Consider the following 26848-nt stretch of genomic DNA (forward strand, 5'->3'; position numbering starts at 1 on the left):
ACGTTCCGTAAACTTCAATTCCCCAGGTCGTCTTTAGGATTCAAATTAGTCCAGTTAGATGTTGCTTTCTGGGGGACTGAGAAACAGTAAAATCAAATCACCCTCCTTGGTGGCTGCAGTATATAGGCTATTTTCTCACTCACTCTCTCTCTTTTATAATTCACGATTTCCAAGGGCAGTATAGCTCTAAAGTGGAATGACGGGCCTACATTTAGAGGCTTCTGTGGGCGTCCTCCTCCTGAAAATGATTGACATAAATAGTGCCTCAGATCTGCCTTCTACGAATCCCAAGCTCTTCCTAGAAACCGGGAACCTCAGCCACCATGGGGCGATGGCAGCTCCTTAGGGGATATCAATGTGGGCCCAAAAAAAAGCCACGAGCGCCTACCAGCTCATCAAGGACAAAGCAGCAATGACTTTTAATTATGCATCTGCAAGCAAGAATATCTCCTTTTAGTTTTTGGTGATGCAGGCACCTCAAATTATAAAATAGTGAGGGTCAGGCCAATGGCTCGGGGGCAGTGCTGTGCGTAACGCTGACACGTTCCTGAGGCATCATCACATGATGCAATAACTGTAAAAGTTACTGTAACTTATTTAGGGCCTGATTTAAAATCCCCCCCCCCCCCAAAATCTGTCTCTAAAGGGAGAAAAAGCTTGATAAATCAGGCCTTTGGCGCAGCGGGGAAGCGTTTGGGTGTGCAAGTGTCACAATGCTCAAGTCCACACAAAGCTTAAACCCATTACATAAGCAAAATACTGAAATATCACTCGCAATTCTGTCCCTTTTATTTTTGAAGAGGAGGATGGCGTTTACTTTCTAAAGCATGTTTAAATAGTTTATGGGAGTGTGTTTGTTAGTATTAACTCCATTTAGTTCTTCAAAAGAAAAAACGATATACTTTCCTGAAATCACAAGTATATCCATAGTGTATACCGTGCCATGACGTCACCAACACTGCCTGGTCTTTATGAAAACTAATGAGCAGCAGATAATAGGGATGAATATATATACAAAAAATTGTGTGAAGTTTTATTTGCAATTCTTTTTAAATTTTAAAAATTAAAGACCCCACCCCGCCACAAAAAAAAAAAAAAAAAAAAACGACAAACAGAACCCCCCCTAGGTGACCCTCTCCCTAGTCTCTTACGCCATCCGTAGTCTGCAAAAGAGGGCAGGGTGTACTTCTCAGGAGCAACTTGAGGTTTGCTTCTGCCCTGCTGTGGCACCAGTCAACTTGAGGTTGGCACCATTTTATATTAGACCACCAGCAGGGCAGGAGCAAATGGAAGTCACTTTGGTCCCCTTTTACAAACCATAGATGGGATAAGATATGGGGAGATCTGGGGGAGGAGGGAGCAGTGGACAAGCCTGAGGAGACATATTTATCAAACTGGGAGGAGAGTGGAACTTGGATCTGACTTTTTTTTTTCCCCATTTCCTTCAGTTTTTCCTTCCTTTTTACTCAGTTTTGCTTTTTCACTTTAATTCATGAAAAATTAAAAACAAAATGATAAAATATCTAAACTAAAGCCAAAACAAAACAAAAAAAAAACACTCAGTTCACGCCCCTGGCGGATAATGAGAAATCTGCTTCAACGGTTGGTATTCTCTCAGTTTTTCTGTTTTTTTGTTTTTTTTTAATTCTCCATCCATTCTCTCCAGCATTGCTTGGGACAGTGTCTGAGAGTTAACTTTTGATTCCACAAGAATCCAAAACCATCATGCAGAGCTGGAAACTGGAACTGTGTTGCCAGGCAGGCGATCTGGGGTTCGATCCTCAAGCCCAGTTTCTATTCCCCGAGTCAGCTGGGATGGGGGGGACGACACTGGAGAGGCAACATTCAGAGCCCCCCCCCCCCCCCAAGATCAAGGAGGGAAAGCCCGTCCATCACTCAACAGTGACCCTTACTGGGAAGATTCAGGCTGTACCGAGAACTGGGCTCTGGAGGGAGCGACAGTTTGTGACCTCTGGCCGGGGACTGTCACTGAGGCAGCTGGGCTAGCAGGAGGGGACTTAAAAATGGAAGAAAAACCTTGGGTTCCGCAAGGGATGGCCCCTTGTGATCCAGACGGAAGCCAAAAAAAAAAATAAAGGGAAGGAAATCCTGGCCCAAACGAAATTAATAGATTAAAAACAAATAAAATCCTGTAGATGTACATATCTGTAATATGCAGAGACTGGGCAGTTTCTCTGCAGTTAGACTTCCTTGAAAAAAAACAAACCCAATCTAGCTCCTCAGAGCAGTAAGGAAAGGCTGTGATCAACATTAGGCTCAGTTGTTTTTCTTTTTTTTTTTTGCTAAAATTCCATAAAATGCCAATCCTATTGAATTATTGTATAAATACACACAAAAAGAAGATCCAACTAATGCTAGACACTTAATAAATATCAAGAAATGTGAAATTGTCTAGCACAAAAGTGAACCAGGATTGTTGGAAAGCATCTGGGGAAAACCTCGTATGGTGCCTTAGATAGGCTACAATGCCTAAAAGGCTACAGATACTCCAACTCCACAACAGTGGATGATGGATATGTTTTAATCTTTGGTTATCCCAGAGCGTGTGATGCTTTATCTCAATGATGTCTTAAAGCTATCACATGAATCAGGTATGAGTCCACTATGGTGGATGTACTGGTAACAAATGCGTGTTTTACCAGCCTTTTGTGCTCACTGCAAAGGCACCAAGATCATTCATGAAATATCTTCGTGCTATCTGCGTATTTATCCCATGAAATAGCTTTGTGCTATCTGCGTATTGAATTGCCATCTTGTTGGGTGCCATCGTCAGTGGGATTCTAGTTCTTACAGTTGGGAGTGGTACTATTTGATTGCCACTTTGGCCAGCTGTACCACAGGAGCACCATCATTGTACTAGATTAATCAGATGTATAAATCAAAGACAGTTGCAAAGCAAAAATCAGTCAGGAAGTCGGAGGAAATAACTTGCTCGGCCTGTTTTCTTGGGGTTTTGGTTTATGGGTTTGTTTGCATTTACATTATGTGTTTCTGAAAATGTCTTTATTGTGTATTTTATGACATGCTTTAGCTGACTTATTTGATGTTTATATTTTGCACATCATCCTGGGCAAATATTTCTGTAAAGACAGTCAAGAAATTAATGCATTAAATTTACTTAAATCCACCATATACAAGTGCTCTTATGGATTTATTTTATAACTTGAGAGATATAAAAGATCGCTGAATTTAACCAGATGCATTCCTGAGTCACAAAACTGTGCCATGACTAACTGAAGATGACAGGGAAGCAAGGGCACAAATGGGTCAGGCAAGGTCACAGATTAAGAGTTCAAATCAATATTGTATCTTTTCCTTGCTCAACAAACAATATGGCTCTTGAATCTAGATGTTCTATGAATTACAGCTAGTAACTGGTCATTGCACTATTTTTATCAAAAGCAGCCACATGACACCAACAAAAACCTCATACTGGTACAGTATCTTGATATTGCCTCACCCCAGCACCCCATTAAGAGACCCGAAAAATAGAACCTGAGCTGACGCCAAAATGCTAGTCTTAATTTTAAGACACCAGATACTGGTCTGCATAAAGAGCCCATCAACAATCCAAAATATCACCCTCCTTGTCCCCCATCCCCTGTGACAACATCCCATCAAAGTTATCCCTGTAATTACAGCATCACCGGACCCTGCCTCCCACCAACAGAAAGAAAACAGAGCCTTACTGGACATAACATGCCATCACCCCACCAAACAGAGCCCTGGATATTGCAATAGCAAATATAAGCTCATACTGTAATATATATCACAATGCTCTCCACTGCTAGGAAACGAACACACCTTACTCCAAGAAGTTACAGTATGTGCATGACCTTCCCGGCCCATGTGTTTATTTTGTCCTGTTCCTCATACAATGTTGGCTCGATTCACCCGAATTCTCTTTTGGCCTCACTAGTGACTCAGCAGGTTGAGTTGTTGTGTGCTGTCCGCTAGAGCTGATCTGTCTGAGGCTCCTTCACCAGTTGGCACTCCTCTCTCCTTTTTAATTGCTAGAAAGCTGCTTGGCACCTGTGCTTCTCCCAAAGGGAAGGGGGGTGGGGAGAACCATCAGCAAAGGGAAAGGGATGCATAAAACCTGTAATCAAGGATAGTTACCTGCGATAAGACAGGCCAGCCACTGCCATGCACCCATCCCTTATGCTTCCTACCTGCAGTTTGAGTCACGTGGGTGGACAGAAAAGCTACAGATCTGTCTAAAAGGCAGCAAGCCATATCTCAAAGAAACCTAGGTGAAAAGGGGCCATTTCATGTCAACCTTCAAATCTGTTAGTTCGGTTTGATTCTCTACCACTATAAAATTTGAAGAATCAAATGTGCATCCTGTGCCACACATTAAATACTCTCCTATCCAAGTACTGACCTCTCGGATGGAAAAAAGATGGAAGGTGTAAAATCTTATTGTTCTGGGGATTTATTTTTAGGTCCTGTTCTCCAACTCAATACAAACTCCACACACACTGCCATTCTCCTCTCACCAACACACACACACATGATTTTCAAGGGTTTAAAGTACAAATCTGCAGAAACCATGTTAAGGTCTCTCCACCTATACATAAAGTTAAAACTCCAGTTCACATACGCATTTCAACAAATACGTTCCCAACCCCAATTAAGTACAAATTATTAACAAGCTGTACCGGACAGATCCTGTACAAACAGACGCCAAATACATGGAACAGGTTAAATGGTACGGAATAAATAATCTTTGGAATCTATTCCTGCAACACACCATTTCTCCCCTAGCAAAAGCGGTTTCGCTGTTTTATTTTATTTTTGCTTATTTATGCATGCTGTATGAAATCAGTTTTATTTCTTTAATATGAGATTACTATTTTTGTGTAATGTAGGATTCAATTCGTGCCTAAAGTACAGTAATAACATTCGGCGAGCGGAAAGGGGGTGGGGGGTTGCAAATTAACCTGTTTGGTAAAGTGAGGGTTAGGGTTAAGGGAAGATAATATAAGACATAGATCATAAGACTACGACAGATAAGAAAGCAGAGGGATCCTCAATAAACAATCTGATGTGCCCTGATTTTCCAGCGCCAAGAGCTGCTCCCGTTGCAATGCAGCACGCCCCTGCTGAGCTGAAGCTGCTGGCCCTATCGTCCCAGGTCCTGGGTTCAGCCTCATCCCTTCGCTCCGGCGGTTCTATCGGGATCTCCAGAGTCTGTCGTCATTAAACCTGGCAAGTGCGGCACCCAGCCAGTAGCGCAATAAAGAAAGCAACCGGGTCACTCAACTAAGTTAAAACTGGGGCTCCGTCTCGAGCCTCCTTCCATAGCAGCATCTCTCTCCCCCCTCGCCCTTCCCTGATCCTTTGACTCCTAGCAGCGTCCTACCTGGCCGAGGGCTCGCCATCACCTCCGCCCCTAGGAGCCGGGCTGGGGACCGCTGCGTCCTCCCTTCGGAAGCCCCCCTCCCCCCCATGCGCACTGATCGATGCACACTGCAGTCGCAGCACACCTCAGCCGCAAGGAGCGACGGGGCAGTGGGGGCGGGGCGGGGAGGGGCGGGGCCGGGTTCCCCAGCGCAGACGGAGCTCGAGTGCCGCCCTCGGGCTCCGCCCCCTTTCCAGGTTCGCCTTTAAATCGCAGGACGCAGCGCGCTTTCTCGGTCTCTGCCGGCACGCAGCGTGCAAGCCTAGGGCTTTCCACAGTCTCTACTACCCTGCCTGCCCGCCCGAGGTGGACAAAATTGATTTTCTCGCAAAATGATTTCCGAAGCCAGTCGGTTTTGTGGAAAATGCGTTTTAAAGCGTCAATAATCACGCCAGCTGTTTAAGATCGATGAGCGTGATGGACAGATGGCGACGCTTATCCGCGATCCTTTTTTTAAATTTCCTCATAAAGCCTCCGCAATTACCACAATATTGCAGTAACATTATCAAAGTATCATCATGCCACTATCCTGTATTACATTCATAGAATTATTGTAACAATGCAACGTTTTGGTTTACTATACGTACACACTGCTGCATGACCAAAAGGATTGCCACTCTACAGTATTAACATACAGTTTCACCTTGGGAATACTTTTTTTTTGCATTGGGCCAGATTTACAACATCATGGCAATCGTATACTAAGTAGTTCAGTCCAGAGTGTGTATGTGTGGCATTGCATTATTAAACGATAGGATGTCAAGGCCACAGCATTATCAAAATATGTTCAAGTATTCCAATGGTATAACATTATGTATTTATTATTTATTTATTCAAAATTATATCTATTGCCAAAATTGTCTGTAAATCTGTGCTCACACACAGCAGTAAAAAGTGAATGAACCGCACCATCCTTGGTGCTGAGAAGGGCTTCAGTCTCACTTGCATTGTTAAGAAATGCAGCTCATGGGACGGACTTCCAAAATCCTTTATTTATTTATATTTATTTATTTTAGATTTTTACATCAGTCACATCATGCTGGTTCACATAAAACAGGGGTGCAAAGTAAACATAACTATAACCATGGTGCTGAAAAGGCAGTTACATATAACAAGGTGATAAGAACTTGGCTTAGAAGGAAGAGAAAGGACAGGTTATTAATTCACACAAGTAAAACGATAGAAGATAAGGTCAACCATAGTGTAGATGGAGATTAGGGGTGGCTTGGAAGTATTAGATCAATTGGCGTCTGGGAAGGCTTGTATGAATATCCAGGTCTTTAGTCTTTTTTTGAAGGTTGAGATGCATGGTTGTATTCTGAGATTTGAGGGGGATGGAGTTCCATAACGGTGAGATGGCTGTAGAGAAAGCTCGGTCTCTTAGTGTGCTGTGTCTGGTAGATTTGGGCGGTGGTACCTGTAGCGATCCCTTGTATGCATCTCTTGTCGGTCTTGACGAATTGTGTAGTTGGAGAGGGATCTGTAGGTCAATGGGAGCCAGTTGGTGGATGTTTTTGTATGTGGTTAGAATGGCCTTGTATATTATTCTAAAGTGTATAGGTAGCCAATGGAGGCTCTTTAGAATGGGGGTTATGTGGTCCCTTCTCCTGGTATTTGTCAGAATTCGTGCAGCTGCATTTTGCACCATCTGAAGCGGTTTGGTGTATGAAGCGGGAAGGCCAAGTAGGATGGTGTTACAATAGTCTAATTTTGAAAAAATGATTGCTTGCAGAATGGTTCTGAAATCTTGGGCATGGAAAAGAGGTCTAATTCTTTTCAGCACTTGTAGTTGATAGAAACAGTCTTTGGTGGTTTTGTTAATAGTGGCTTTGAAATTCAGGCGATTATCAACTAGGACTCCTAGGTCTCTCACTTGTGTGATTGTTTGCGTGGCTTGCTGTGCAGAGGTAATGGTGTTGTTCTCTGAGGCGATGAGCAGTAGTTCAGTTTTGCCGGAGTTTAATACCAAGTTTAGGCTGGTGAGGAGGAGTTTAATTTTTTGAAGGCATGTATCTTTAGTCTCTCCTCTCTGAGAGGGGAAAAAGGCTGTTGTCTATTAGCCTCAATGAATGTATTCCCACAAACTCCTCCAGTGGACCTATCTGGAGCGGCCTAGTTTGCAGCCTTTCCCTTTCTTATAATGTATCATACTACACCTAAAGCAGGAGTAACCAGGAAAGGACTCCAGACGAACTTCCTGGGGATTGCATCTTCATTTCTACTAAATGTTAGCACCGCTGAGGTTCTGCCTCTCAAAAACCTGAAGGAGGAGCAGTTGTAGGCCTCAAAAGCTTAGGCAGAACACACGTTGACCAATAAAGTGTGTCACAGTTTGCAAGAGTGCAGGACCAGGTCTCCTTGTAAATAATCTGTTTGTGTTTCTCGCTTATTTCCTGCTAATCAGAAGATGATGCACAAGAAGACATAGTTGGTTAGGTGCTATCACTTCTTTAATATGCTGAAGAAAATTTACCCTCCTTGCCTTCCTACAGGAAATTAAGATACATACAAGAGTGATATTGTGCATCAGGAGAAAACTGATGGCTTATCAAAAGAGTAGTGATAAGCAAACAAGATAAACGATTCTTTCAACAGGAGACTTAACAAGCTAAATGACTTCTTTTTTTTCCTACATTACAAGGCAGAATATTTGTGGATGAGGCAGAGTGAAGCCTGGAAAAAGTCCTGACTCGGGCTGCGGTTATTAACCCCTGGTTTTGTTGTTTTCCAATGACTCAGCACAATGCAAAACTCATCTCAGAAATCTGCCATCGAATGACTCTGCAGTGCCAGATACGCACCCCCCCCCCCCCCGGCCAATTTAGCGGCCCACCGCCCCCTGATTCCCAATTGCTGTGCTGCTTGCTGTCTTAAGGGCTCAGAGGAAAACAGCTTAACCAATCTTTGTAAGGTCTGTACAAAAGATGATGCATTCAAAATGCTTACTGCAAATAAATTCTCAGAACTAGAGGAGCCTACTTTCTGGGACTGGTGCATGGATCCATAAATCCTTATATCCCCTCTGATATGTCCTGAAAATTTGGTAAGGATAGGATACCAAACACAACTTTATTAGAAAAACATACACACAGAGAAAACAGTGATCTCATAGGCCTTCTTTCCTTTCAGAGTGTAGGATAAAAAAGCACAACAATTATGTGTAGAGTTTAGGGAGTCTCCTAGACATTGTTTATATATCAGTGTAAGGGCCAACCTGTTGGCACGTGGCAGCTCCAAAATCAATTCTTGGATCCAGGATCCTGATCCTTTGGGCTGGCCAGAGCTGGGAATACTGTAGAAATGGCCCTGACCCATTCCATGTGTGAGATCTGAAGGTTGGCCATAGAGTGCCCTTGTACCAGACTGTGAAGGGAGCTGCAGTCTTTGCTTGTCAGACTAGGATCATCCTTGCAAAGGCCAGTCTGAAATTAGCAGCAGGACGGACACGCTGTACCTCAAAATGGTGCCAGCCAGCCCTGAGATCGGTGCCATTTCACAATCACACTTGATCCTGGTCTCAGAGCTGACCGACACCACTGTGATAGACACCCCGGTGGGACAGAAGCAATTAGAGTTTGCTCCTATTCCTTCTTGGTGAAGACCCCCATGGAAGGGGTGTGGGGGCTTGAGGGGAGGGCAGGAAGGGGGTTAGAGGGGGGCTAGGAAGGGGAGGGGAGGGCAGGAAGGGGGTTAGAGGGGGGCTAGGAAGGCCCCAGCTGGGCTTGACGCAGCCTAGCCAGGTAGGCCCCCACCCCAATTCATTAGCAGGGGTAGTCAGAGGGACCCTGAGAGACCCTGGGAAGTGTCAGTGAGGGACTGGGGAGGCCCTTTTTTGGGAGGAGTGTTAAAATGTTTATTATGAATGTTTTGCAAATGAACTGAGCCAAAATGCACAGTAAAGCAAACCGAAAAACGGCCCCACACTTGTAAGATCAATCTGCAATTATTCACAATCTGTTTGTGTTTTAACTGCTTTGAATAATTTAGTATCCTCTATAAATCTAACCGCCTTTGCTCCCTTTTCCAGGTCAATGAATATGTTATACAGCACTGGCCCCATACAGATTCCTGGGGTACTCTACCTTAAGGTTGTGCAGACAAAAAAATGTATTTTCTATTTTTTGTTTTGTTTTGTTTTGTTTGTTTCAGGATTAATTTGGCTGCACACCCCCTATTAAATTGAATGTGGATGTAAAAGAGCATATATATCAAGACCTCCTTAAAAGACCAGGACCAGGCATTCAGCCTGTCCACCTTAAGGGACAACCCAGAAGGGAATCCTCATCACAGGGCATTTCCCTAAGGAAGGGAATAAGAAAGCTGGCCCAGGAGAGAAGAGACAGGCCCCAGGGAGCTGAAGATAGGAGAGAACATCCAAGACTGCCTACGTCTGACTGCTGCTGTTTCTGATTTAAGCACTGCTGTGGTAAGCAGGTCTTTTACTGCTTTTGTGTTGTTGTAAAAAGTAAAGGATTAATCTGTGGAGTCAGGCTCCTCGGTCTCCCAACACTCCACCTAAGCCTAGGCCACTCCCACGGTATCAGATATGGTGGCAGCAGTGGAATTATCTGCTCCAAGAGCCAGCACAGCACAGAGGCCAGTGCCAAAAGAAAGAATAAAAGGGGGTGGGGGGAACATTGGGGGTGGGGTCTTAGCATCTGAGTGTTAAGAATAAGTAGCTAAGGGGATAGCCCTGGCTGGACAGGCAGAGAACTGCTAGCCAATCAGAGCCGGACAGGCTGTTTTTGGGGTTTTTTTTCCTACCCTCCCCTGAGACAAAAGAGAAAGATTTCTGTATTTGTATTCCTGAACAGGGCAGTGGCCCTCTAGGAAGAGCTCAACATGGAGCAATTACTGCAGGCCCTCACAAAAGGACATCAGTTACAAACCTTGGTACAGGATCAATGTGCCCAGCAGCTGGCACCACAAGCGCAGGTTACAGAAGTGGCACAAGCTGCTTACAGGACGGCCTACCCCCACTAACTCCTGTAGCGTTTAAGATGGCTCCAAGTGAAAATCTAGACTGCTTCTTAATCAATTTTGAATGAACCACTCGGCTGACAGGATGGCCAGAGTCCACTTGGACCACGTACCTCGGGAATCTACTGCCAGGCAGCAGCCAGACTGCCTTTCAAGCTGCAAACCCTGATGGAAGGGCCAGTTACACAGAGGTCAAAGCCACCATACTTGAGGGAGTGGGGTTCAGCCCAGAAGGATGTGTCTCCCAGGGCTATTGCTCAGTAAGGAAGGGTTAGGTCGGCTGTCATAGTTGGTGATTCGATTAATAGGAATGTAGACAGCTGGGTGGCTGGTGGGTGTGAGGATCGCCTGGTAACATGCCTACCTAATGCGAAGGTGGCGGACCTCACGCGTCACCTAGATAGGATTTTAGACAGTGCTGGGGAGGAGCCGGCTGTCGTGGTACATGTGGGCACCAACGACATAGGAAAATGTGGGAGGGAGGTTCTGGAAGCCAAATTTAGGCTCTTAAGTAGAAAACTTAAATCCAGAACCTCCAGGGTAGCATTCTCTGAAATGCTCCCTGTTCCACGCGCAGGTCACCAGAGGCAGGCAGAGCTCCGGAGTCTCAATGCGTTGATGAGACAATGGTGCAAGGAAGAGGGATTCAGTTTTATTAGGAACTGGGGAACCTTTTGGGGAAGGGGGAGTCTCTTCCGAAGGGATGGGCTCCACCTTTACCAGGGTGGAACCAGACTGCTGGCGCTAACCTTCAAAAAGGAGATAGAGCAGCTTTTAAACTAGAACAAAGGGGAAAGCCGACAGTCACTCAGCAGTGCATGGTTCGAAGAGATGTATCTTCAAAGGATCCTAATGAAGCATTAGAGTTAGGGCATCCCGACAGTGAGGTTCCAATAATAAGAAAAGTAGTCCAAGTATCTATAATTAAAAACTCACCTGAGCTAAAAGATTCCAATTTATCCCTGTCAACTGAAAAGCAGTATGTTAAGACAAACAAAAAATACACTTTGAAATGTTTGTATGCTAATGCCAGAAGTCTAAGAAGTAAGATGGGAGAATTAGAGTGTAAAGCAGTGAATGATGACATAGACTTAATTGGCATCTCAGAGATATGGTGGAAAGAGGATAACCAAAGGGATAGTGCTATACAGGGGTACAAATTATATCACAATGACAGAGAGGAGCACCCGGGAGGCAGTGTAGCGCTTTATGTCTGGGATGGCATAGAGTCCAACAGGATAAACATCCTGCATGAGACTAAATGCACAATTGAATCTTTATGGGTAGAAATCCCTTGTGTGTCGGGGAAGACTATAGTGATAGGGGTATACTACCATCCACCTGGCCAAGATGGTGAGACGGACAGTGAAATGCTAAGAGAAATTAGGGAAGCTAACCAAATTGGTAGTGTGGTAATAATGGGAGATTTCAATTACCCCAATATTGACTGGGTAAATGTATCATCGGGACTTGCTAGAGAGATAAAGTTCCTGGATGGAATAAATGACAGTTTTATGGAGCAATTGGTTCAGGAACTGACGAGAGAGGGAACAATTTTAGATCTAATTCTCAGTGGAGCACAGGATTTGGTGAGAGAGGTAACAGTGGTGGGGCCGCTTGGCAATAGTGATCATGATATGATCAAATTTGAATTAATGATTGGAAGGGGAACAATAAGTAAATCCATGGCTCTAGCATTAAACTTTCAAAAGGGAAACTGATAAAATGGGAAAAAAAGTTAAAAAAAACTGAATGGTGCAGCTACAAAGGTTAAGAGTGTGCAACAGGCGTGGACATTGTTAAAAAAAATTACCATTTTAGAAGCGCAGTCCAAATATATTCCACACATTAAGAAAGGTGTAAAGAAGGTTTGGGCCTGAGATACTGTTACAGGAAGCCTTGCTATTTGCAAAGAAAACAGTTATCAGTTATCAGCAGGCTGGTTAAAGGATGAAGCTCCAGATCTAACGAGAAGGGCAACCAAAATGATAAAGGGGATGGAACAGCTCCCCTATGAGGAAAGGCTGAAGAGGTTAGGGCTGTTCAGCTTGGAGAAGGACAGCTGAGGGGGGATATGATAGAGGTCTTTAAGATCATGAGAGGTCTTGAATGAGTAGATGTGAATCGGTTATTTACACTTTCGAATAACAGAAGGACTAGGGGGTTCTCCATGAAGTTAGCAAGTAGCACATTTAAGACTAATCGGAGAAAATCTTTTTCCACTCAATGCACAATAAAGCTCTGGAATTTGTTGCCAGAGGACGTGATTAGTGCAGTTAGTGTAGCTGGGTTCAAAAAAGGTTTGAATAAGTTTTTGGAGGAGAAGTCCATTAACTGCTATTAATCAAATTTACTTAGGGAATAGCCACTGCTATTAATTGCATCAGTAGCTTGGGATCTTCTTAATGTTTGGGTACTTGCCAGGTTCTTATGGCCTGGTTTGGCCTCTGTTGGAAACAGGATGCTGGGCTTGATGGACCCTTGGTCTGACCCAGTATGGCATATCTTATGTTCTTATGAAGCCTTTTCTATCTGTAATCCTTTTTTCATTTATTTGTACTGTTTCCAAGAGCATAGAAAAGTATTTGTTTCTCTGGGGCTGTTTTCACTAACACTCTTCCCCCCTCTTGCTTGTCCCCAAGGTGTGAGTTCTTTCTGTGGGGTGAAGGCCGACCTTGTGGGCCCAGGCAGTGGTGTGAGTTTCCCTTTGTGTGTGTGTGTGTGTGTGTATTACAGTCACTCTCTTTCGGCGTTCTGGGATGCTATGCTGCAGGGATAGACAGATGTGACACATTTTGAGTGTTCAAAATAAATTTACAGATTTTTTTTTAACTTCAATAACTGTTCACTCAGGTTGTATACTGTCCTTCATACAATCTGTGTTTCCTTTGTGTAGGTGTCCGTTACCTCAAAGTCTGGGTTGTCACTCCTGTGCTGATTGTGTGAGTTGCCCAGTTGTGCAGGGAACTTCTATGTGTGAGGGAGGTCCCCAAATCACCGAAAATCCTATCTTAGGTCCAAATATCCAGTTTGTTCCCCCAGCCTGTGTCCCAAGGGTAGAGATCCAGTTGTGGGCTTCCAAGATCTTTTCTTTCTTCTCAACCAACCTCTGATGAATGTCACCTCTCTGGGGGAGAGATCTGAATAGGAAAAAAAAACCTGGCTTTCCAGATTGAAACCTCCTCATAACCCAAAAGGAGAAAAAAACACTGAAAAGTCCAAAAAATCTCCCCTGAGGTGAATGCTGTCACTGATGCCTCTTCACAGGTGGGGAGAAGACTAACAGATCTTCATCCCCCATCGCCTAGATTTGGGGCTTGTCCCTCACCAAAGGATCCAGGGTTTTCACCCAGTTAAAAACAATTTCTTATATAGTCAAAAGTTCAACAAAGTCTCTCTTCCAAGAGTGAGGCAGACCCTCTCAGGCAGGGAGTGCACTGATAAGGAATCCCTTCCTGAAGAAAACATCAAGTTAGGTTAGTGGGCCTAACTCAGCCAGCTCTTCACTCCTCGGATGCTCGACCACACTGACTAAGCCACTAGCCCCCTAAAGTGGATTAAAGAGATGCCGTTTGCAGCCAGCCTCAAGGTCTCTCCCACTAAGCTGAAAAACCTATGGCAGGGATCCAGGGCCATCTGGTGGGCAGCCAAGGGGTCCCCACAAATCAGCTAAAAGAGAGAGGCTGGAAACGGCTACAGCCTGAAGGGAAGATAGACTGAAGCAGCCAGAACTGTTTCTACTGGAGTAGCTTTTGGGATGGTTGGACCGGCCTATGCGACACTGGCTATGTCGGCCCGCAAAGCTCACCCTGGAGACTGCCCTGGAAATGGCTGACGCCTTCCACCAGTCCCAGTTAATGCCAGAGCAACTGCATCTACCTGAGAAACTGCCGCCACTGAAACTGGACTGTCGCAGTCCTACAGTGGGACACTGGTCATGGGTCTGCCGCTCGGCTTTCAGCTGTGGGGAGAGAGATCACGTCACCTGAGACTGTACTCGGGAAAAGACGATTATCCCATACTTCTGTAACTTTGGGGTTCTCCACTCTTGTGGTTCCATTAGGGCTGGATGGTGTTCCCACACGAACCCTGGTAGACTTGGGAAACGTATGGACTCTCATCCAGAGGGAGTTAATCAAAAGAGTACAGACTGATTTTGAGAAGACAGTGACCCTCGCCCGTATACATGATGACCAGCAACAATACCCGATCAGCCAGATCTTGCAGCTGATCTCAGCTGGACAGGCTAACACTGAAGTGGGAGTATTGCCTCGGCTGCCACACCTCGTTGTTTTGGAACGTGATTATCCAGAGTCCGAGACTCTCTGGAGCTAGCTTACAACTAATTCGACCAGCTCGGACCATACTGAGACATCTTGCCCTCAGGCCTTCCCGTCAGAAGATTCGGACTTATGTGTCAGGGACCCTAAGATGCCCAAACCACGATGGTAATGTGGGGAAAAAAAAAAGCTCAGTAGTTTCCAGCATTTAGAGGCTGCCATAAATAGAGGCACTGGAGCAGAGGTTCCTCAAGCACTGCACGATCCCTTAATTGTTCCTTCAGAGGACATAGTCCTGGTTTCTAATTGAGCTTTAAGCCCAAAGAAGCCAGAGGAAACTGCTGGGTCAAAAAAAAAACAAAAAACAAAAAAGAATATCATCCATTGCTCTTGTTTTGCGAAATACTAGTGAGGCCATAACTGAAAGCAAAGGCTAGACTTGTGCCATCCTGTATCAGTCTTCATGTAAATCACTGCAGTCTATGGTCTTTTCTGATATGGCTGAGCAACAGGCTAATCTTCTCATGTCCTTGCAATCATAACCTACAAAGAGCACAGCATCATTGGTATTCCTTATGGCTGCTACTGTAAAACTGCATTTCAAATGAGATGGCTTGGATGCTACGAAACTAGGCCAGCCGGTTCTAACTGATGTGAAATAAATTCGAAAATACGGCCGTGGGAAGAGGAACAAGAGGGGCATCGCCCAAATAATAAATAAGTATTAAACCCGCATTTAATGTATTTGTGGTGAGGACCCGTGGCGGGGGGCGGGGGGGGGGGGGGGGGGAGACAGAGACTGACAATTCCCACAACCAACTAGTGCAGAACTTGCATAGTGCCTGCAAACGCGGAATATAAATCAAATCAAAATCGATAAAACATCTTGCCAGTCTCCCCTTTGCCCTGTCCTCCAGGCTCTTTCACACTGCCGGGTCACTACCGGAGGCAGTTTGCTCCGTTTTTCTTTCCGTCTTTATGCATTTATTTTCCAACTTGATGTACTGCCCCAAACCCAAGAAGTTTAGCTTTCATAGACATAAAGAGAAGGGGGCAGGTGCACACCTCAGCCTATCATGGGTCCAAAGATGACAGGAGTGGAGCCTCAGGTTTCCATTAGAATGTGCCTGGTAAAGTCCTCCCTCATTTAGATTACTAGATTAGCTGAACACTGGGCTAATAATTCTCATCTTTTATTATAAATTTGCATGCTGCTCTGCTTCTTCCCTGCAGGGTTCTGGGTGAAGTTTTGCTCATATTTACTTTAAATATTGTTACGGGAATATAAATCAATGCGAAAACCCCGTTTTGCAGCTAGCGTGACCAAAATCAGCTGGAAGGAAACAGCAAGCAGGAACTAATTTCACATAAAAGGCAAATAAAAACTGTAGCTAACACCCTGGGTAAAAAGAACTGTTCTTAGGATACCTTTAATTTTCACTGTGAAGGGTTTGGGAATGTTTGCATGAAAATTCACCTATAAAATAATAAGTTGCATTGTATTAAGTTTCCAAGCCTACACAAAAAAAAGAGACTCCCATGGCTGCTGTCAATGCTAAATCTTTGTTCGTTGCGAGAAGTAACTCACATCCAGGACACAAATGAACTCGGTTAACTTTAGACCTACTCTGAGGACAACTAGACTTAAACAGCTAAACTTAGCCAGACAGCACCGAGATTAGGGCTGCCTGGTAAAATTTAAGACCACTCCCCAGAATGCCTCTTTTCTAACCTGGGTAATCATTTACCCAGCTAAAACGTAACTGGTCAGAGGCGGGGAAATATTTAAACCCCAGATTTGTCTGGCTAAGTTCTGAACTTAGATGGAGCAATCCTTTTGAATATCGAACTCTGACTCTGACAGGTCACTCTCTTAAGGCGTGCCGATGCACCTCTCCGGAATATGCAACGTAATATTTCAACGGGCTGCCGCAGTAAAAAGGAGGCGCTAGGGGAAACGGTGCGCCCCTAGCGCCTCCTCGGCAGCGGGCGCTCAGGAGAGGTCGGCTGTCAGCGGGCTAGGAAAACGGGCGCTCAATTTTACAAGCATCCGTTCTCCTAACCTGTGCACAGCCACGGGTGAGGAAAATGGAGGCGCGTTAATTGACCGTCCTTTTTCCTAATCTGACTGCCGGCACACTTTTGTTTTTTTGGGTTTTTTTTAAGGTTTTTCCTTTTTTCGGTTCCCTCCGACTTAATATCACCACGATATTAAGTCGGAGGAACTACAGAAAAGCAGTATTTTTGAGGGTAAACATGTGCGCGTCGGCCACACTTGTTTTTTTTTGCATCCGGGGGGGGAATAGCTAATAGCCTCATCAACATGCTCGGTTGGACGCACGTTTTGGACGCGCCAATCCCCGTTTTGCATCGGGGGTTATGGACGCGTGTGCAACCAGCGCACGTATTGCATCTGCCTGTGACACAGGAAGTAGCTTCTCTGGAGGCCCATTTCTTTCCTTTCCCTGGAAATGTACTGTTCATTACCAAAGTATTCATTTTATTTTATTTTTTTAACTGATCCTCAGCATTTAGCAGCCTTTTTGAAAGAAAGCTGCCAGGGAGTCATCTCCAGTTCTTGGGATCCTTTGATCCTTCACTAAGCATCAGAGAAATTTAACCTGTCATTATCTTAGGGTTCTAGCTGGGCTTTCAAATTTTTCTTTTTTTTTTTGTTGTAATTCTTTGCTAATTTTTCTTAGATTCGTTCTTGACTTGCTTTGTGTCTCCCCCTCTTATTGTGAACTGCTTAAACACAGGGAGGGTCATTGTCAAAGGGAGCTCTGTGGGGTAAACTAGTGCCATTAGCACAGAAATGGGCTTTAAAAAATTGCATGATATTGACTCTGTTTTTCTTTCACGTGCATGCTTGATGTTATTGTAAATACAATAATATATATAATATAATAAAATGGTTTGCTGTAAATCCAGAGCTACCCGAGTTCCCAGTTGGCTGGAATACAACGCTCTGCTCTCATGGGTTAATTCTTAACATGGCATCCAATGGCCAACGTAGGCACAGGACTATTCAACCCGCACAAGCCAACCTGCTATTCAAACAGAAAGCATTCAGGCAATTTGTATTTGAAGATTGGGTTGGAATGCAGACAAAAAATACCCCTGTGCTTTAAGTACTATACTTTCAGATGAAGGCTTAAAGTCGACATCTGCGCATGTAGTCATCAACCACACCTTTGAAATGCCTTCAGAAAACCTCGTTTTAATGCAGCTACAAGGACACATGTGGCGAGAATCCACATGCCAATGTGATCAACATGCCTGTGCAACTCCTTTTTACCCACATAAATCCCGACTAAGCTTTTGGAAATTTACTCCTGAATGCACTTCTGCATCTTGGTAAGTTCTGAAAAAACAATCTGAATAATAATAAAAGTCGATTTTCTGAATAATAATAAAATAATATAATAATAAAAGTCGATTTTCCCCCCCAGAGAAGGCTGTTTAAGGGGATGCTATAACTGCAAATCAAAGTGACTTTTATTGTTATTCAGCCTTTCGGAAGCTCGCCATGATACAAGTGTACTAAGCACATTCCCACCAGCAGCTGAGCACTGGGGGCTGCTTCTTGTGACTGACACTTGCGAACTGCCCTGTTCCTCTCCATCCTCCCACACACCCACTCCACCCCACCCCCACAAAGAGAAGACCACCTCAAATGCATACAGAGCAGCCCCCTTTGTGTCTGCACGATCATCAAGACGAAGACCAGCGCCCCTCAAAAACTGGAAATAAAAACATGCATTGACGGGAGTTTTAATGAATACTGGGGATCCTTTTGTCTGTAATGTTTGCAGGCAGAGGGCTTCTTCATGGGTCTGAGGTAGGACTTCCCACGGCATCGTGGGGCCAGGCAGCAGGAGAGGCAAAACCTTCCACAGATCTTCAAGGCCAGAGGGGGAGGGAGACGCTGCTTCCCTGGGCAACTAATGTTGAACACCAAGAGACTTTAAACAATTAAACACAAATATTAGGAGGTCAATATTCTGCTCCAGTTAGCCAGTTAAGTTCTGACTTACAGGTCGATACTCTAAGGCCGCGGTAGAAACAGTGCGGCAGTGTTAGGCGCACCCTCGTTCCCCGCACGCACAGTTCTCTTCACCTACCGCTCTATACTCTCTTCAAATTGCATGCAAATGCATGCCGCGGCTGCGAAGCCTTAGGCAAGCGTTAGGCCCGCGCAACCCATTTTACTGTATAGAGCGCCTATACAGTATCCTGGGTTCGCAGGCCTAACGCTTCACGGCCGCGCTGGTATCTGTCATTTCAAATGACATTTAAAATGACAGGTACCAGGAAGTGGACAGTTATGTTCCCAATGCTCGGCAAACTATCCCCCAGACCCCGCTCACCTGCCCTGGCCCCAGTCCGGTCTCCGGTGCAGCCCCAGTCCTGTCCCCTCCTCCCTGAAGCAAAAAAAAAAAAACAAAACTGAAAAAGTAGCAAGGCTCGGGCCTGCTACGATAGTCCCTTCTCCTCTCCTCCTCCGATTTCGGCGCTCAAGGCGGCCGGGTGGGCGTGCATTCATCCTAGGCAGAGGGAGCCGGCGGCGAAAGCTGCCTCCGGCTCCCTCTGCCTGGATGAATGCACGGCCCCCGCCGGCAGCGAATGAATGCCCGTGCGATTTTGGCGCTCAAGGCGTGACGTCACGTCATGTGACTGCCTTGAGCGCCGAAATCGCACGGGCATTCATTCACTGCCGGCGGGGGCTGTGCATTCATCCAGGCAGAGGGAGCCGGAGGCCGCTTTCGCCGCCGGCTCCCTCTGCCTGGATGAATGCACGCCCACCCGGCCGCCTTGAGCGCCAAAATCGGGAGGAGAGGAGAAGGGAGAAGGAACTACCGTAGCAGGCCCGAGCCTCGCTACTTTTTCGGGTTTTTTTTTTTTTGCTTCGGGAGGAGGGGACAGGACTGGGGCTGCACCGGAGACCGGACGGGGCCAGGGCAGGTAAGCAATGTTTTTACACTTTTTTTACACCATTTTTTACACTTTATTCCCGTTTTAATTTTCGAACACCACACTAACACCAAGTAGAGGGTAGCGGTAAACTAACAGGTTAAGGACGCGGCAAAATAGCGGGTTACAAAGGAGATAATCTGAGCGCACGTCACAATATCGGAGGGGAATAGCTAATTCCTTCATTATACAGCTAATTCGTTCATTTACATATCATATACATGCTGCGTGCGGAAAGGGTTATGCGTCTATTTTAAGAAGCGCTAAGGACGCATGAAACTGGAGACTGTATCGCTGAATCGCCTTACGCGTCCAAATTGTGCGCTCCCAGCACGTTACAGATGGGAAATCTTCAACCGCACGTTACAGTATCGACCTGTTAGCCAGCTAAATGGCACTGTCTGAAGATTCGACAGCATGCAGCGGCCACCACTTAGACAGCTGTTTATTTGTCTAAGCCGGGTAAGTGAGGGGTGGGAAGGGAGCAGTCTGGGAAAGTGCTAGTTATCTGGCTAACTTAGCCAGATAAGTACCGTTATTCAGCCTTATAATCCAGCTTAGCCAGATAAGTCCCGTTATTCAGCCTTATAATCCAGCTTAGCCAGATAAGTCTAGACCAGCTATTTGACTGTCCTCTAGTCAGCTCCATAAACTTATCCAACTAACTATAAGATAGCTGAGTATATTCAGTAGCGTGGCAGTGCCACTGAATATCTCTGTCAAGTTATCTATTTATTTATTAAAACTTATATCCCACACACTGTTCATTGTGGCTTCTAAAATAACACATTCATACAACGCACATATCTCAGACACAGTTAAAATGTACACATAACATGATATATCCTGGGGGGGGCCTGATATTCGGCGCTACTTGGCCGGATATGTAGGGACTTATCTGGCTAAGTGGTGGAGTTAAAATATTCGGCCACATTCAGTAGCCACCATATAGCCAGATTATTTTTTTGGCTAAACAGTTATCTTGTTAAGTGGTGGGTGGGACGGGCATTCCGGGGCATGGCTACTTATTCGGACCCTCCTCATCTCCCCTATAACCTTTTCTATGTGAGCTGGGAGCGAGGGGCCCTCTACCCTACTTTTGGCGCCCAATTCATCCTTGTGCGGGGGGGTGGTGGGAGGGGAGAGTGGAAGCAGCTAGATCCTATATTTATGTAAAAATCGGGACCGGGGTTAAATGCCGGCACAATTTAAATGTTTAAAAAGGGGGGTGTGTGTGTGTGTGTGGAGAGGTGGGTAGAAGAGCGAGGCCTGATCGGGACTTAGCATTAGCTTTGGCGGAGGAGGAAGGGGATTGGGATACTGAATCTTAAGTGAGGACATCTTTTAAAGATATGCGGTTAAGTAGCGTGTTATCTGCTCAGAAGCAGGTCTAAAGTTATCCGGTAACCTAGCCGAATATACCCAATATTCGACAAGGTTAGCTGGACAACTCAACCCCTCCCGGGAACGCCCACAATACACCCCTTTTTATATGGGCTGAATATAGCTGGGTAAGTCATTTAGATGGATAACTATTACGTTATCCGTCTAAATGGCTTTTGAACACGGACCTCTTAATGTCATCAGTTAAGCAATGGAAGGGCCAAGGGGGCCCCATTGTTGGGCTGTGCTTAGGGTATCAGATGGCCTTAATCCAGCCCTGACTGACGCAAATAATTTTGCTGTCACGATTTTTTTCTAAAACGTAAGTATTCTTGTTCTACTCGTTACTCTGGTTTTATAAGTTCCCACACACATGGCCAATTACTGAAAACGCTCTCGTTCTGGTTCTTCTAATCTGTACTGCTTTAAAGAAGGTACCACTAACAAGTTTTGATTTGAGCATCTCAGCACTCACGTAGGAGCATAAGGGCTATATCATATCAGACAAGAGGAAATTCTCTTTGAAAAGAGCTCTGTTTCAATGTTAGAATTTAAAATGTCACCCTTTCATTTATGGGTAACTGTGACAGGGTCCCCGGAACACCTTAAGAACAGGGCTTAGTTATCTGAACCCGGTCTACCTTAAGAATGTTTGGATACAGGCTGTCTCCCCTGCCCTGGGGATATAATGTAAGCTGAGAGGAGAGCAGTAAAAAAAAGGGAAGGGCAGCCCCTTCACGACAGTTGACCTGTTTGAGTTTTGCATTACTGAGTTGGAATTATGAAGGTGGAATACTGATGGTTTAATCCTTGCTGTAAATACAGCACACAAAGCGAAAAAGCCTTGACCGCTCATTTCTGTGCCACAATAACCAATGAAGCATTTGCATACTAGAAGTTATTCTTTTGTTATATTTTACTCCACAATTTAATCCTGCTGGCTTGTTCTATGTTTTTGCCTATAGTGGGGACTCTTGGTGGTTCCTCCATTCTGAGCAAAGAATTGGATCTCTAGCAGTCTTCTATCAAAGTGATACGATTGTTGGCTCTGTTCGTCTGTGGAGGCGTTCTCCAGCAGTGGCCACAAGGTGGCAGTATTCTATTATTATAAGAGAAGATAGTGACACCTTGCGCCACTGCCGGTACTGCAGCTTCTTGCATTTCCTGGACAGGCCTAAGTGTATTATCCCAATAGCTTCATCCTGGGTTTGCTGGTAATGCTGGATAAATATTTTCAGTGAAGACAGGCTACCCATGTGCCAGCAGGAGTGCACCTGCATATAAGTCACAGACAGTGGTGCAGGAGCATGGGTACAGTGTCAGCCAGCAATGAAAGCAGCGGGGCCAGAGACTTGTGTGGCTATCGTGTACTGCATCAATGGCCTCCATTCGCAGCATGGGCTGGTGAGCATGATGGAAGAGGAGTAAGAGAGAGGGGTAAGAGGAGACAGGGGAAGAGTACAGGCTGACAGAAGAGGGGGAGAGAGGGAGGAGGGAAGGGGGAGATTGGTGAGGGGGTGTGGGAAGGGGAAATAAGTTAAGAGGGTGAAGATTAACAGTGAAGTAGAGAAAGAGGATGTTTCAAGACAAATGCTCATTTGACCACAAATCGTTTGCAGGTTTCTGCTAGTATAGAAGAATTTCACCGGGCAAGGCCTATGAAATTCTCTTGTGCAGCCAGAGCAGGAAGTGAAAAAGTGGAGTCAGGCTGATTTTCTGGACTAGTAAACTGTTATGTTTTTCTTTAATCTGTCCAGGATCAGCCAGTGGTCATGTTTAACCTAATCACAGCCCTTGTCCAGTGTTCAAATCAGCCTGTTGTCATAACAGCAGAATTCGTATTATGAGTCCAGTCCCTGCCTGCATCTAGCCAGTTCCCTTATTTTTATTTATTAAAGTGTAGGGAAAGGAAGAATAATATCTGGACAGGCATCCTGGACGTTGATGTCGCATCGGTTCCCCCCTTCTCCTCTGCAGATGTGTTGTACCTGCTGCAGACTGTAAGGTACAGAAGCCATCAGACAAGCCACAAATGGAAAAAAAAAACCCCTCTGTCTCATGCCACAAACAACGCTATTGCACTTCTGAAGCAGGAGAGGGGAGTAACTCTGCTACTTTTTAAATTTGCTTTAGGTGTAGCTTAGTTGATCGTCAGACATTTTAAACCAAACACTCTACAATAATTAAATTGGGGAAAAATTCAAGCAGTGAAAATGGACATGCCGGAGAATATATACAGGATGAAAGAGAAGACAAGAAGATTAAAAGGACACCCAAAGGTGGGGGAGGGGGCGGAAGAGGAGAAGCAAAAGGACTGGGGGGTGGAGGACGAAAAAGTGGGAGTCCAGAGATGCAGGAGAGCGAAGACTGAGTGAGAATTAAGGGGGCGGTAACGGACTGAAAGAGGATGAGAAGGACTTGGCTCACCAGAGACTCCAAACCCAACATTTATTATAACAAAAAGGGTTTAAATAACTGCGTGCGCACTTAAACCTCACTCCTCATGCCGCTTTACTGTATGAAGGAGACAATTTTCAAAATTCTGCCTTCTGATACAAACCCGTGGGGACTTTGCACCTGCAGAGATGTGCATCTGCTTTTCCTACCCATTCTTGTCCCCTGAAAAAAACAACAGGCCTAGTTTTGAAACGAGAGAGAACCTCTGTGTAGAGTTCAGTCTGACCTGCTCCGTACGGGTTCCAGTCCAGGGTTGCACTTGGAATCAAGGTGGGTTTTCTGGAGGTGGGTTGGGATTAGGGGGGGTGTTCTTGCAGACAAGACACATTCAGAGGTATTCAGAGTAAAATTGACATCAGTAAAGAATTACAGCCCTTATAAGTAATGAAAAGGAGTAGATTTGTACACTGCAGCTAGCACTGCAGTGCACAAATCAACGCCTCTTGTTAGATTTTCCATCACTTACAAGGGCTGATGTCAATTTTACTATGTATACCTCTGAATATGTCTGTAACAAAAGCTACCCTGATTCAAAATGCCCCTCTAGAGTGGTAATATATAGAGACTGTCAGACTGACTCTATACGGAAGGTTCTCTCTCTCTCTCCCCCCCCCATTAAGGCTGTAGAAGTACACACAGCACCAGTATTTTAAATGCCACGCATGTACTTTATAAAATTAGGCGTATTTTTGCTCGTGCATTTATGGACGCATGCGCATTCCTTTTAAAATTTACCTGTAGATGTATTGTGCATTCCCTGCCTTAACCCTACCTCCAGTAACCCCTCCACTCGGTTCAGCTCACAGTACCCGCTCCATGGCACAAGACACCGGCGGGCAGTCTTCAAAAGGCCCTTTCACCTGGGTGAAGAGCCATTTGCCCTCCCTATCTCAGCTATAAACAGAAACTGCTCATCTTCTGGATCTGTTGCTGGCATGATGAGCCCTATAAAACTGATGCTGCAGTTTTCAGAAGCCTAACCCGGGCAACACGTTGGTGCTTCTCTGGATGCCACGGGCATAGAAGGTTTTAATATAAAGAAAAATGAGACAACATTTTCGGTGTAAGAAGGTTTCCTGCTGTACTGCCAGAGCAGGATTTATCAAATGATCAGTAGTGTCAGGAGTGAGACAGAGAGTAATAATCCACAGCGGTCGCCTTCCAGGGTCTCATTTAATGCAAACAGTCAGTTCTGGAATCACATGGACATTATCTTGCTGTTTTTGTAACGCAGGGGGTGATCATATCTCTCCATTTACATTATGGTGGAGTGAGGGATGGGGGCGCTAGAGAGCTTGCTGCCAGATGGATGTAAGAGAGGAGCAAGTTAAAAACTAATAAACCTTGCAAATAAAACTCCTGTCTCTTCCAAATACTTATCCTAAGTATGGCCAACGGTAAATTGGGCAACATAAGTGTGGCTGTTGGCCAGCAGTAAGCTGGCATTTGGCATAAGGAAAGGTCAGAGTATGATGTCATTTCACAGTATCACACAGAGGCTAAAGGTCCAAGCAGGACTCTCCATCATGAAAGAAAATGGCTGCTGACGAGGGTACCTAGAACTGGCATGTCCTTTACCTTGATCATGCACGAGCTGCAAACCCTAGAGGGACTAATAATGACAGAGAATCACGGTGCAAGTAAGGAAACTAAAATGGAGGCACCTTCTCTTACAGCACAAGTCTCTCCTTATTTCAAAAAAGAAGGAATGACTTGGAATCAAAAAGTCTCTGGATGGAAGATACTGTGACGTGCTACAGGGCAAAGTCAAAATGCTTGCTGAGCTGAAAAGGGACTTTGAAGAGGCAAATAAAAGAGGCAATTTTCAAAACTAGGTGGGTAGTTGCAAAGATTAGTTTCCATTTGAAAATTGCCCTCAGGAAAAAGTACTTACTCCCAGAGGTTTGCACCCTGCTTCTTTCTGTGGGTAAATTTTCCCTCCAAAATAGCAAGCATAGATTTGAAACTGCAAAGCCTTACACATTGTTGCCTCTCCCCTCCCCCCCAACCTATCCCCGCCTCCGAGGCTGCCTACCTCTCTGCAGGTAAAAGCATGCTTGTTATTGAGTCCCCATGTGTATTTTTACCCTCTTAAAGGGCAGGCAATTTTCACAGTAATCGCAAATTTTGAAATGGATGAAAACCAATGTAAGAGTTGTAATCTTAGGGGTGAATTTTCAAAACACTGACACACTTAAAATTGGCATATATGCACATAAGTAGCTCCTATTTGCAGGCTTTTTTATAAACATCAAAAGTATGCATGTTTTTGGTCTCACATGCATATTTGCGCCAAAAAAATAGGGGCAGTCTAGCAGGCGTTCCAGGTGGGACCAAGAGATACGCGCACAGTTTGATATTTTATAAGAGACTTACGTGCGCACATTTGACAACTTATTCACGTAACATTTGACAACTTATTCACATAACTTTAAACCTACTAATTATCTTGCGCAATTGATATCAGACTCATCTGTTGCTTACTCTTAGTTGAGTGGGAGGTCTGGGTGAACTTGGGGGGGGGGGGCGTTTAGAGCGAAGAACTAGGAGAGTCCTGATGACCTAGAGAACTACTGGGTGAACTAATGGAGGCTTCAGCAAACTGGTGATTTCAGTTACGCACGTATGCTTTAAAAGATACCGCATAAAAAGGGTTTTATGTGAGCACGTCCCAATTTTTTTTCACACATAATAAATATCCGTGTTTGTTTTTAAAATAGGAAGGAAAAGTACATGCTTTCAATGCATTTCAGATATTTTGCATGAGGATATGCGCAGGTTATAAAATACTGTAGATCTCCGTTTGGCCAAGCGTGGAGTTCTTTGAAAGCTACCCTCTTAGTATTTTAAAATTTCCAAACTCCCAGTGTGACATGGGGGCGTAGTCTCAGGGTGTCTGTGGGGCAGTGAGAGTGAGCAATTTCAAATTATGGACCTTAGGATTTTGAGGAGGTGGCATGCCCTCTATACATCAGTGGGTTTCCTATTGCCAAAATCGTCCCTAACCCGAGTGAACACCTGGGGTTCTCTTCCCTAGCTTGTGGCTAGTCCTTAGGGACATGCGTTTAGCACCAATCTCAATCACAGGTCAATCCAGTAAAGTGCGGCCGCATTTACCCCGCTCCTAACCCGCTTTCTACTCACTTTCTGGTCGCGTTAGCCCTTCCTGCGATCCACAATCCCCTTTAACCTACTCTTACCGCGTCCTTAAATCCCTGGGTAACCCCTTCCGCACGCGGCATGTATATTACATGTAAATGATCGAATTAGCTATTCCCTACCATCCAGTAACGCGCACCCCGACTATCGCTTTTTTACCCTGCCGTTTTGCCGCGCATTTAACCTGCTA

At 45.0% G+C, this 26848-nt stretch overlaps 1 protein-coding gene across 4 annotated transcripts in view; it reads right to left on the minus strand.

The window, feature by feature from the left end:
• EPB41L1 (erythrocyte membrane protein band 4.1 like 1) overlaps positions 1-26848 on the minus strand; it is a 297891-nt gene that overhangs the window by 127502 nt on the left and 143541 nt on the right. The window contains exon 1 of one of the 4 annotated variants that reach the window (XM_029611760.1): positions 5387-5516. The exons of the other annotated variants lie outside the window; for them this stretch is intronic. The gene's annotated coding sequence lies outside the window, so the exon portion shown is untranslated. Of the gene's footprint in view, positions 1-5386; positions 5517-26848 lie in introns of those variants that run through there. 4 annotated transcript variants of the gene reach the window in all.

Source organism: Rhinatrema bivittatum, chromosome 8, assembly GCF_901001135.1.
Source record: "Rhinatrema bivittatum chromosome 8, aRhiBiv1.1, whole genome shotgun sequence".
NCBI classification, from domain to species: domain Eukaryota; kingdom Metazoa; phylum Chordata; class Amphibia; order Gymnophiona; family Rhinatrematidae; genus Rhinatrema; species Rhinatrema bivittatum.